This window comes from Mus caroli, chromosome 16 (genome assembly GCF_900094665.2).
Source record: "Mus caroli chromosome 16, CAROLI_EIJ_v1.1, whole genome shotgun sequence".
Lineage (NCBI taxonomy): Eukaryota > Metazoa > Chordata > Mammalia > Rodentia > Muridae > Mus > Mus caroli.
The window spans coordinates 990,467-1,000,689 of record NC_034585.1 but is presented as its reverse complement, the minus strand read 5'-3'; the positions used below and the strand labels follow the sequence as shown (position 1 = coordinate 1,000,689).

The 10,223-nt window shown below is 45.0% G+C and overlaps 1 protein-coding gene across 1 annotated transcript in view; it reads right to left on the bottom strand.

Annotated features, from left to right (window-relative positions):
- Hmox2 (heme oxygenase 2) overlaps positions 1-3,379 on the bottom strand; it is a 37,283-nt gene extending 33,904 nt beyond the window's left edge. Inside the window, exon 1 of the mRNA XM_021185273.1 lies at positions 3,274-3,379. The gene's annotated coding sequence lies outside the window, so the exon portion shown is untranslated. The remainder of the gene's footprint in view (positions 1-3,273) is intronic.
- Positions 3,380-10,223: the final 6,844 nt, after the last annotated feature.

The following is a 10,223-nucleotide window of genomic DNA, read 5'->3' as shown; positions in this document are numbered from 1 at the left end:
AAAAAAAAAAAAAAAATTAAGAATAAAAAAGCAGGGCATGCATTTTTTAACTGGGTGTAATGGGAAACACTGTCATACCAGCACTCAAAGAGCTGAAACAGAAGGATCTCCAGTTCAAGTCTACTCTAGGTTACAAAGTGAAAGCCTCATCTCAAAAGCAAAACAGGGCCAGTGAGAGTAGAGTGGAGAAAGGCCACCAAACATGACCACCTGAGTTTGATCCCTGGGACTCAAATGGTTGTAAAGAAAGAACCAACACGGAGCTCTCCAACCTCAACAACCCCCATCTCAGTTTTTAAAATTTAAACAGCCAACTAAAAAAGTCTCTTTCTACCCAGGTGTGGTGGCTCAGGCCTTTAATCCCAGTACTCAGGAGGCAGAGGCAGGAGGACAGCCAGAGCTATACAGAGAAACCCTGTCTCAAAAAACCGAAAAAAAAAAAAAAGTCTCTTTCTTGGACAGCAAGATGGATCCTCTGGTAACAGTGCAAGCTTAACGATGTGAGTTTGATCCCTAGATCTCACTGTGGAAGGAGAACCAACCTCCACAAGCTGTGCTCCGACCTCCCTGATGAGCATACATGTAATGTTGTTGTTTCAAGACAAGGTTTCTCTGTGTAGCCTTGGCTATCCTAGAACTCTTTCTATAGACTAGGCTGGTTTTGAACTTTGAACTCAGAGATCTGCCTGCTCTGCCCCCCAAGCGATGAAATTAAAGGCATATGCCACCACTGTCTGGCTGCTCCTGAATTTTCAAGTAGATTACCTTGCACCCCAACTCCAGCTCAGATGCTACAAAAAAAAGTCTAAAAACCAATGCCTGGCTACAAATTTTAGCAAGCAAAAAAATCTCTCTCTATTGCCAAGAACTGGTATTAGGGGGCTGGAGAAATGGCTCAGCAGTTAAGAGCACTGACTGCTCTTCTAAAGGTTTAATTCCCAGCATCCACATGGCAGCTCATAACTGTCTTTAACTCCAGTTCCAGGGGATCAGACACTCTCACATAGACACAAACGTGGGAAAAACACCAATGGACATAAGTAGTCAAGAATGTCCTTGAACAACTCCAAATGCTGGAATTACAGCAGATCACTGTCTTATACCAGCTCCGAAATTCCCATTGGTTGCTTCCCAAGCATCCAAAAAAGGAATACATTTAATTTTTTACTTAACTATGGCCAGTAAGATTCAAAGACCATTTGAGGTTTTATTTTGTTTTGTTTCTCCAAGGAGTGAAAAGCTAAGTTATGAATTTTACTCTGAATTATGCAATTACAGTTTCTAAAAGATCTGCCTTCTGGAAGGGTGATATTCCAGTTTTTGGTGCAATTCTGATGCAAAGGGCAGTTGTCCAGTACAGTCAGCTATTAAAGGAATTTTTAAAAGTCAAGGTAGGCCCAACTATCCAAGTCTGCCAAGTTTCAACACATCTGACTAAGTTAAAGACAATTAACATTTGACCTCTGTAGCTCAGTGGCTTTAGCAATTGTAGAGCACTCATATTCCTATATCTAGTGACTCAACGTCTCAACTGACTGCCACAAGCAAAGAAAGAAAGGAACTCAAGTCAAACCAGGGGCCTTGCAGGATTTCCTCTTCAGGTCCCCAGTGAGATCAGGCCATTCAGTAAACACACAACTTTCCAAGGCTCACAGATCCTCACACCCTAATCAGTGTTTTGGCTGAGGCACTTTATCAGCAAATGTTTACCAATTTTTATCAAGTGAATTTATAAATATCCTACTGAACTGGGAACTCCTAGCAAACAGATTATGTCTTGTGATGTTTCTGGGAAAAAAAGAAAAAACTGAATACTTTTTACTCTTCAAAGAAACTAAAAACATTGACAAAACAGCATGATGGATGTACATACCTTAATCCCAGCACAGAGGAGGCAGAGGCAGTGGGATCTCTGTGAGTTGAGGCCTGTCTATAGAGACAGTTTAAAGACAGGACTAAATAATTTTGAGAGAGCCTGACTCAAAGAGGGGGAAAAAAGATTTAGGCTGGGCACTATAGTGCAAGCTCATCATAATCCTAGCAGTTAGGAGCCTGAGGATCTCAAATTCAGTTAGTGCACACTACATGGCAAGATTTCCTTCTCAAAACACAAAACACTGGGTAGGGTTGTGGGCTCAGTAGTAAAATACATGCTCATCTTGTTCAAACTGCATCGCCAAAATAATCTTTATAATTATGTATTAAATGACATTTATAATAACTATTATAAACTGTAGCACTATACCAGAAATAGGAACACACAAAACCTTCTACATGACTGGACTGTTTAAGGCCAGTATGACCACTTAAACAAAACCATTTCTAATCTCTAATCCACTTCTGAAAAATCACAGGATGTCCATGCATAACTAAGATCTCCGGGCCGTTATCTCGCCTGTGGGATGTTAGTGGATTTACTTCACGAGTCTCTCAACAATCTCACTTTATAGGTGGTAAAACACTCAAGGATTTAGAAAGGACTGAAGAGCAAGCGCTCTCCCTCAACTGGACAGTATATGATGTTTCTGTCTTTCGGGAACACTCCCTCCTCTAGTTGGTTTGCGGTGCCCACAACTGAACACAGGCCACAACTGGTCCTTCAGAACCAATTTAAACGGCATGACACAGACAGTCCTTGTGCAAGCAGTGTGCAAGGCGGTCCCGGCAGTTCTTACAGAACAATTAAGTCACCTGGAGCTCTGTGCTTTGGTGGTGACAGGTGACCTCCTGGTCCAGACCAACCGGCTACATCTACGACTGAGTCCTCCCAGTCTTGCACTCGGAACCACAGGTCACTCATCAAGTCCCCATAGGGATTCTAAGGGATCTTGCCACCGAGGGGAGCCACTGAAGGCTGACCAAGAAGGCCGCCACGCCCCGGGCTCCTCTGGGACCTCAGGTAGGCTCATGTGCTGCGCTGCTGCACTAACTTCGACCCCGGAGTCACCTCAAGAGCATTCGTGACGCTGGGAGGGGCTGTGCCCACGGGAACACCAGAGGACTCTTGGGGATGGAGCTCAAAGGCCGTCTAGAGCGCGACGTCCGCGGTTTCGGGCTCATCTGACGCTCAAGGTCCGCTCGGCGCCCCCTCTCCGACCCCCAGTCTCCCGCTCGCTCCCTCGCCCGCCTCAGCCCGCTTCCGGCCACCCCCCGCCCGACGTCCCCTCGGGCTGAGGACGAGTCGCGGGGAGACAGCGGAGCAGAGCTTCGAAGAAGGCCGCCGCCATGCAAGGAGCCGGGAGGAGAGGACCGGGCACAGAGCGGACCACTCACCGTCAGTAGCTCCGCAGGTCACTCAGTCCCCGCGTCTGCGACTCTCTCTGTACCTTCGCAGCCGAGAGGGCGAGCGCCAGGACGGTAGGACGTGCGCACGCAGCGAGGGGCGGAGTCACCAGGCCACGCCCCCAGGCGCGCGGCAGCTAGCGGGAGGCTCGTGGGCGAGCCGACCCTGCCTTCCGAGAAAGCTTCGGAGTGGGGAGTAGTAATATTAACCGGAGAGGAAGGAGGCGTGTCAGCAAAAGCCAACTGCTTGTTGATCGAGAGTGGGGGCTCAAGCCTGGAATCCCAGCACTCGGTGGGGGACAGGGGTGGGGCTGAGGTTGGAGAATTCAAGAGCAACCTAGGCTACAGTGTGAGCATTTGTCAGTGCTGAAACAAAAACACAACGGGTTAGGAATGTAACTTGTTGGGGAAGAATTATTAGATTCTTTTGTGGGGGGCGAGGTGTTTCGAGACAGGGTTTCTCTGTATAGCCCTGGCTGTCCTGGAACTCACTCTGTAGACCAGGCTGGCCTCGAACTCAGAAATTCGCCTGCCTCTGCCTCCCAAGTGCTGGGGTTATTAAATGCATGCGCCACCACTGCCCAGCACTTAATTACTTTTTTAACTATTAAAGTTTTGGTTTGGTTTTGTGCTGGAGATGGAATTCTAGATTTTGAGTAAGCTCTCTTACTGAGTTATGCTGAGGGACATTTCTGTGCACTCTGTATTCTTAGTCTGATTCCTGTACCCAGAGGTCCAGCTCCAGTCTCGACTTTAGTATGACTCAGTATTTTATAAAATATTATTCTCTATCACCTCCTGATTGGTTAAATAAAGAGCTTAATAGCCTATGGCTGGGCAGGAGAGTATAAGGCAGGACTTCTGAGGCCAGAGACAGGGAGAGCATCTCAGGTGGGAGAGGAAGGAGACGAAACAGAACAGGAGTGAAGGAGGAGGAGCCAGAGCAAGCCTGAGAAGGCAGGAAAGGCCCACATGGCTGGGAAGTAGGCCAGCATACTTGGTGAGGATAGCTTAGAGTCTGCCTGGCTCTGCGCCTCACCTTTATAATAAATATAAAGGTCTCCGTGTCATTGAGCAAGGAGGACATAAAAAAGCTCCTTCCTTTTGCAGAGTTATGTCTCCCCAACCCAACAAATGTTCTCTTTCTACCTCTCTGTTATTCAGGTGCACGATGCACCCACAAGCTAGGAAGAGTTCCACACTAGAAGTTTTAACCAAATTTGCAGAATCTTTTCCTACTCAACACTATTCACACAAAACCAACAAGTTCTGGAAGCAGCCTAGATAATGTAATTGATGACCAAAGTATGAAGGCAGTTTCTCCATGAGCAGGACCAGGGTGCTGGATTTTATTGGGACAGAGTTACAAGAAAGTGGTTCATGTAAGCTCTCCTCAGAGCCTTCTTTTCTGTGTTGTTGTTGTTCTTGTTGTTGTTGTTGTTGAAAGAGGACGCACTACTAGGGATTGAATCCAGGATCTCCAGCATGCTAGACAAGAACTCTGCCACTGTGCTATATTATCAGAGCTTTTCATGGTGAACATTTCCAAAAACCAGAGTACCACCTCTTTTCTTACCTAATTTATTCATTGCTAGATCTGTCCTGGCACCAATGGGTGTCCTGATATCATAACGATTTAAGGTCCTTCAGTTCCTATGGCTTCCTTTTGTTTTGTTTTTCTAGACAGGATCTCAATATGTAGCTCTGGCTGTCCTGAAACTCTGCAGACCAGGCTGGCCTCAAACCCAGAAGTCTACCTGCCTCTGCCAAGTGCTGGGATTAAAGGCATGCGCCACCACTGCCCAGCTCAGTAGGGCTTTTTAACAAAGTGGAGGCAGTCAGGTGTTCTCCTGGGGGGTGGGTGTGATCATTAGGGCACTTGATGGGTGCCAGTTGGAAGCAAGATAGATTAAAGAGACCCATCTCTCTCTTTTTTTTTTAATGTTTTTTAAAGATTTATTTATTTATTTATTTATTTATTTATTTATTATATGCAAGTACACTGTAGCTGTCTTCAGACACTCCAGAAGAGGGAGTCAGATCTCATTACGGATGGTTGTGAGCACCATGTGGTTTCTGGGATTTGAACTCCAGACCTTCGGAAGAGTAGTCAGGTGCTCTTACCCACTGAGCCATCTCACCAGCCCGAGACCCATCTCTTATTGGGGCACTATACAGGTGTTGGGCTCTGGTAAAACCAACAGCTGTTAAAACCACTGTTAGTGATTTTAGCACTAACACTTAGCTAAAGGCAAGCACTCCTTCTAATGTTTGTGGTTCTAAAAGTAAGCAAAGATGTTCAGGGTGGTCCAGTGTGACTCTTCATTTGACGGCTGCCTTAGACTCTTTCTTGATGCCTACCTGTCTTTAAGGAAAGGACTGTCATCCAAATGGCTGTTCTTCTGCCAGTACCAGACATCTGGAACACCCCACAGACACCTCAAGAAAGCTAACTGATGATTACAGATGATCATATGGGCTCCCGAAGGCTGGTTCAAACAGTTTGTATTGGACCTTTTGATTTCACGAGTCTCAGTGAATTCAAGATGACCTTACAAAGATGTGCACCTAGGCTAAAAGAAAAGCTCTTTTCCTCGTGGCCTCGCAGAAGGATGGAGATCAGTGCTAAGAGGCAAGGTTGGTTATAGTGTTGGTTCAGAGTCTCAGACCCTAAGACCCTGAAGACTTGGCAGTTCTGTGCCCAGGTCCTTGCAGTCTTTCTTCTCTGGTTCCCTCAGTCTCAGCTCTTTGCTCTTTCTTGTCTCTCTGCATCCACTGTCCTTCCTATGCTGGCTTTTCTTCATCTGTTCAACTTCCTTTTCTGATGTCAAATAGTTGGCTGCCTTGACCTGGTGGTTCCACGAACCACACAGCTGCCTCTTGAGTCACCTATTGTAGGTCTCTCTTCTCCTCAGAGGTCGCTGGCCACCAGCTCATGAAGGCAGAGGAAGCAAGAGCAGAAAGCAGGTTCAGAGGGCTGTGAGGATGATAGACTTGCAGGGACATGGTCAGTGAGACAGCTCTACTTTACTCTTCCAGGGGTAGGGTATATAAGGCTTTTCAGGTATGGGTGGATAGGGCTGATTGGTCCTAAACACATTACCTACTTACCATATGGGCAGGAATGGTGGATTGGTTATAACACAGCACCCAGTTATCATTCAGGTGGGAAACTAGAGTGGAACTCATGTACTGAGGCATCCAGAGTTTGTAGAGAGCTCTGTTCAGAGTCACACCACAGATAAAGTCAGGCATCTGTGCCCAGAGACACTCTCTAAGTAAGGTTAGTCACAGAACGGGAAGCTCCTCTGAGGAAGGAAGTCCTCCATTTTGCAGGGAGCTCAGAGAGCTAATCAGATATGGCAGACTGTGACCTTAAGAGCAGGGTTCTCCAACAACCCTCCATTTCCACTTCTGTTTCTGCTGCCTTCTCCATCTTAACTCTTGGCCAACTCTATTGAAAAGAGGGAAGAACAGAAATAACACAAAACCAAAATTCATCCAGTTAAGAAGCTGCCGGGTAGAACTATGGCAGCTATGCCAGCTGAGAGAAGTCTTGTGGCAAACCCATGAGTTGACCCTACACAGCCTGACAAGGGTGTTTGGAAGAGAAACCAGTCATAGCCATCTGCTTTGGACAAACCTCAGCTATTTGTTTTGGCCAATCACAGTCTTGCCTCTTAAGCACCAATGAGAGATACTGAGACTCGAACTTGGACCATTCAGAGCCTAGCTTTTTAAGACCAATCACACTCATCTTTTTGCTAGGCCACAAGAAATCCTGTTTCCCCTCTTCCCTAAATAGAAATAATTGCAAGATTATTTAGAGTTCACTGGGGCTCTTGTTAAGCAATAGGTTGGTATAGCAGACTTTCAAACAGCCCTTGCTGAAGAAGCTGTGCCTTCAGCAGCTGACAATCTTTAAGCTTGCAATCATTAGTTTTCTCTAGGTGGCTGGTGCTGGCACAATACAGCCCAGCTGGCTCAAACTCAGTTTGACAATTCTTTTACTTAAGTCAGCAAAACCAAGTCCAACAGCAGCTGATTAGGGAATTGGATGGTCTCAGTTCCCCAAAGGTTCTGCTTATCGGCAAGAAAATGAAACCGAAGGAGTGTTTACAATAGGAACTGAAGAACTTAGCATCAACATCAAGGAGTGATTTTAACAGATGTTTGCAGTGTTCTACAATTGCTCAGCACCTGCCTGACACCCCAGTAAGATGTGGATTCCCTTGGTCTCAGAGGCACAGAAGCATAATATCATAGGGTGGCAGAGATGACAAGAGATATACACAAAATAAATTCATAAGTGGATGCCCACGTTCCAATACATGACCTCTCCACTTATCCCAAGCTGCAGTAAGCAACCATAGTGAAATCATTATGGAAAAAAAGGGGTGTGTGTAGGGCTAGAGAGATGTCTCAGAAGTTAAGAGTACTTGCTGCTCTTCCAGAAGATGGCAGCTCAGTCCCCAGCACCCACACCAAGCATCTCACAGCCAAATGTAACTCCAGTTCAGTGGAGCAAACACCATCTTTTGTTCTCCACAGACACCTGTAGTCACATGCACACACTCACACACATATTCACAAAGGCAAAAATGGAATAAATTTTTTTTTATAATTTATTTATTTTTTCATTCATTTTAGAATAAAATATTTTAAGAAAACAAGTAGCGGGGCATGGTGGCACACGCCTTTAATCCCAGCACTTGGGAGGCAGAGGCAGGTGGATTTCTGAGTTNGAGGCCAGCNTGGTCTACAAAGTGAGTTCCAGGACAGCCAGGGCTATACAGAGAAACCCTGTCTAGAAAAACCAAAAAAAAAAAAAAAAAAAAAAAAAGAAAGAAAAGAAAGAAAAAAGAAAAAGAAAAAAAACAAGTATGAAAATAGAAGGAGGACTGGCTGGAAAGGAAGGAGATGAGCAGGAGCAGGAGAACAAGAAGAGATAGTAGGGGGCGAATGTGGTGACTTTATACATGCATAAAATGTCTACCCATTATTACAGATAACTAACATATGCTATTAAAAGAAAATTCACAAATGACATGCATTTGTAAATGTAAACAAAAATATAAATGTGAATTCATTTATTTTTTAAAGATTTATTTATTTATTTTATGTGTATCAGTACACTACTGCTGTCTTCTACACACCAGAAGAGGACGTCAGATCACATTGCAGATGGTTGTGAACCACCATGTGGTTGCTGGGAACTTAACTCAGGACTTCTGGTAGAGCAGTCAGTGCTTTTAACTACTGAGTCATCTCTCCAGCCCTAAATGTGAATTTATTAAATAATAAGCACATGCATTTTTTTAAAGCAAGGGTCACTATCTTACATAGCATAACCATCCACGCAGAGTGATATATGCTTATAATACCAGTATTCTGGAGGCAGAGGCAAGAGACTCCCAAATTTGAGACCAGCTAGACTACATAATAAGACCCTGTCTCAAAAAACAAACCATGGGTTGGCTAGAGAGATGGATCAGTGGTTAAGAGCACTGACTGTTCTTCCAGAGGTCCTGAATTCAATTCCCAGAAACCACATGGTGGCTCACAACCATCTGCAATGTGATCTGACGCCCTCTTCTGGTGTGTCTGAAGACAACTACAGTGTACTCATATACATAAAGTAAATAAATAAACCTTTCAAAACAAAACAAAACCCACACATCAGGTGTCAAAAGGTTGGTGAATCTCTGTGAGTTCAAGACCAGCCTAATCCACCTAGTGAGTTTCAGGACAGCAAGGACTATATAGAAGAGATTCTGTCCCAAAACAAAAAACAAAACAAACAAAAATGTTCTTCCAGTGGATTGAGTCTGATGTGTAGCACCCACTCCGGTGGCTGAGGGACATCTGTAACTCCAGTGGCTGAGGGACATCTGTAACTCCAGTGGCTGAGGGACATCTGTAACTCCAGTGGCTGAGGGACATCTATAACTCCAGTGGCTGGGGGACATCTGTAACTCCTCACACTATGGCCTCTGCAGGCAAAATGAACTTATATGTATACCTGCCCACACACATACATACACAAAACTAAAAATGATAAAAATAAATTAAAAAATAAACACATCAAAAACAAATGATTCCCTGGGGTATCTCAAATGCTAGATTCAAAGGAAAGTAAACTAATGTGGTGGGTGTTTTTGGCTTCCACAGGAGCTGCAGTATTCACAGCTTATTGGTTAACTAATTCATCAACAGTCATTTGCCTGTCTTAGTGCAGGCACTTCTTCCAGAGCCATTAGCAACCAAGCAACGGAATACATGCTCTAATTTATGCTCTGGAGAAGATGCTAAGGAGGAATTTGATGTGAGAGAAACTAAGGACTGGAAATGGATGGTGCACTCAGCAATAACTTCTCAGAGAACTTATATGGCACACCCAAGTGTGAGCTGAATAGAAATCTCACTTGTCTTTAAAAAGAGCCTGGTGGTGGTGGTGGTGGCGCACGCCTTTAATCCCAGCACCTGGAGGCAGAGGCAGGTGGATCTGTGAGTTTGAGGCCAGCCTGTTCCACAGAGTGAGTTCCAGGACAACCAGGGATACACAAAGAAAACCCTGCCTCAAAAAAAGAAAAAAAAAATTACAGTTCCTACAAAAGTTAATTAGACATACAAAGGAGTCCCACAGATAGCTTTCAGAGGGTTAAGAGCCAAGCCACTAGGTGACAGCCAATGTGTGCAAAAGAAGATAGATGCTCATGTATTTATTAAAATAGTAGCCAAGTCAACCAGGTGTGGCACCAGTACTGGAAAGGCAGAGCCTGGTCTACATATCAACTTCCAGGCCAGATGACTACATCGTGGGACATCGATAATAACAATTACAATAATAGCCGGGCGTGGTGGCGCACGCCTTTAATCCCAGCACTCGGGAGGCAGAGGCAGGCGGATTTCTGAGTTCGAGGCCAGCCTGGTCTACAAAG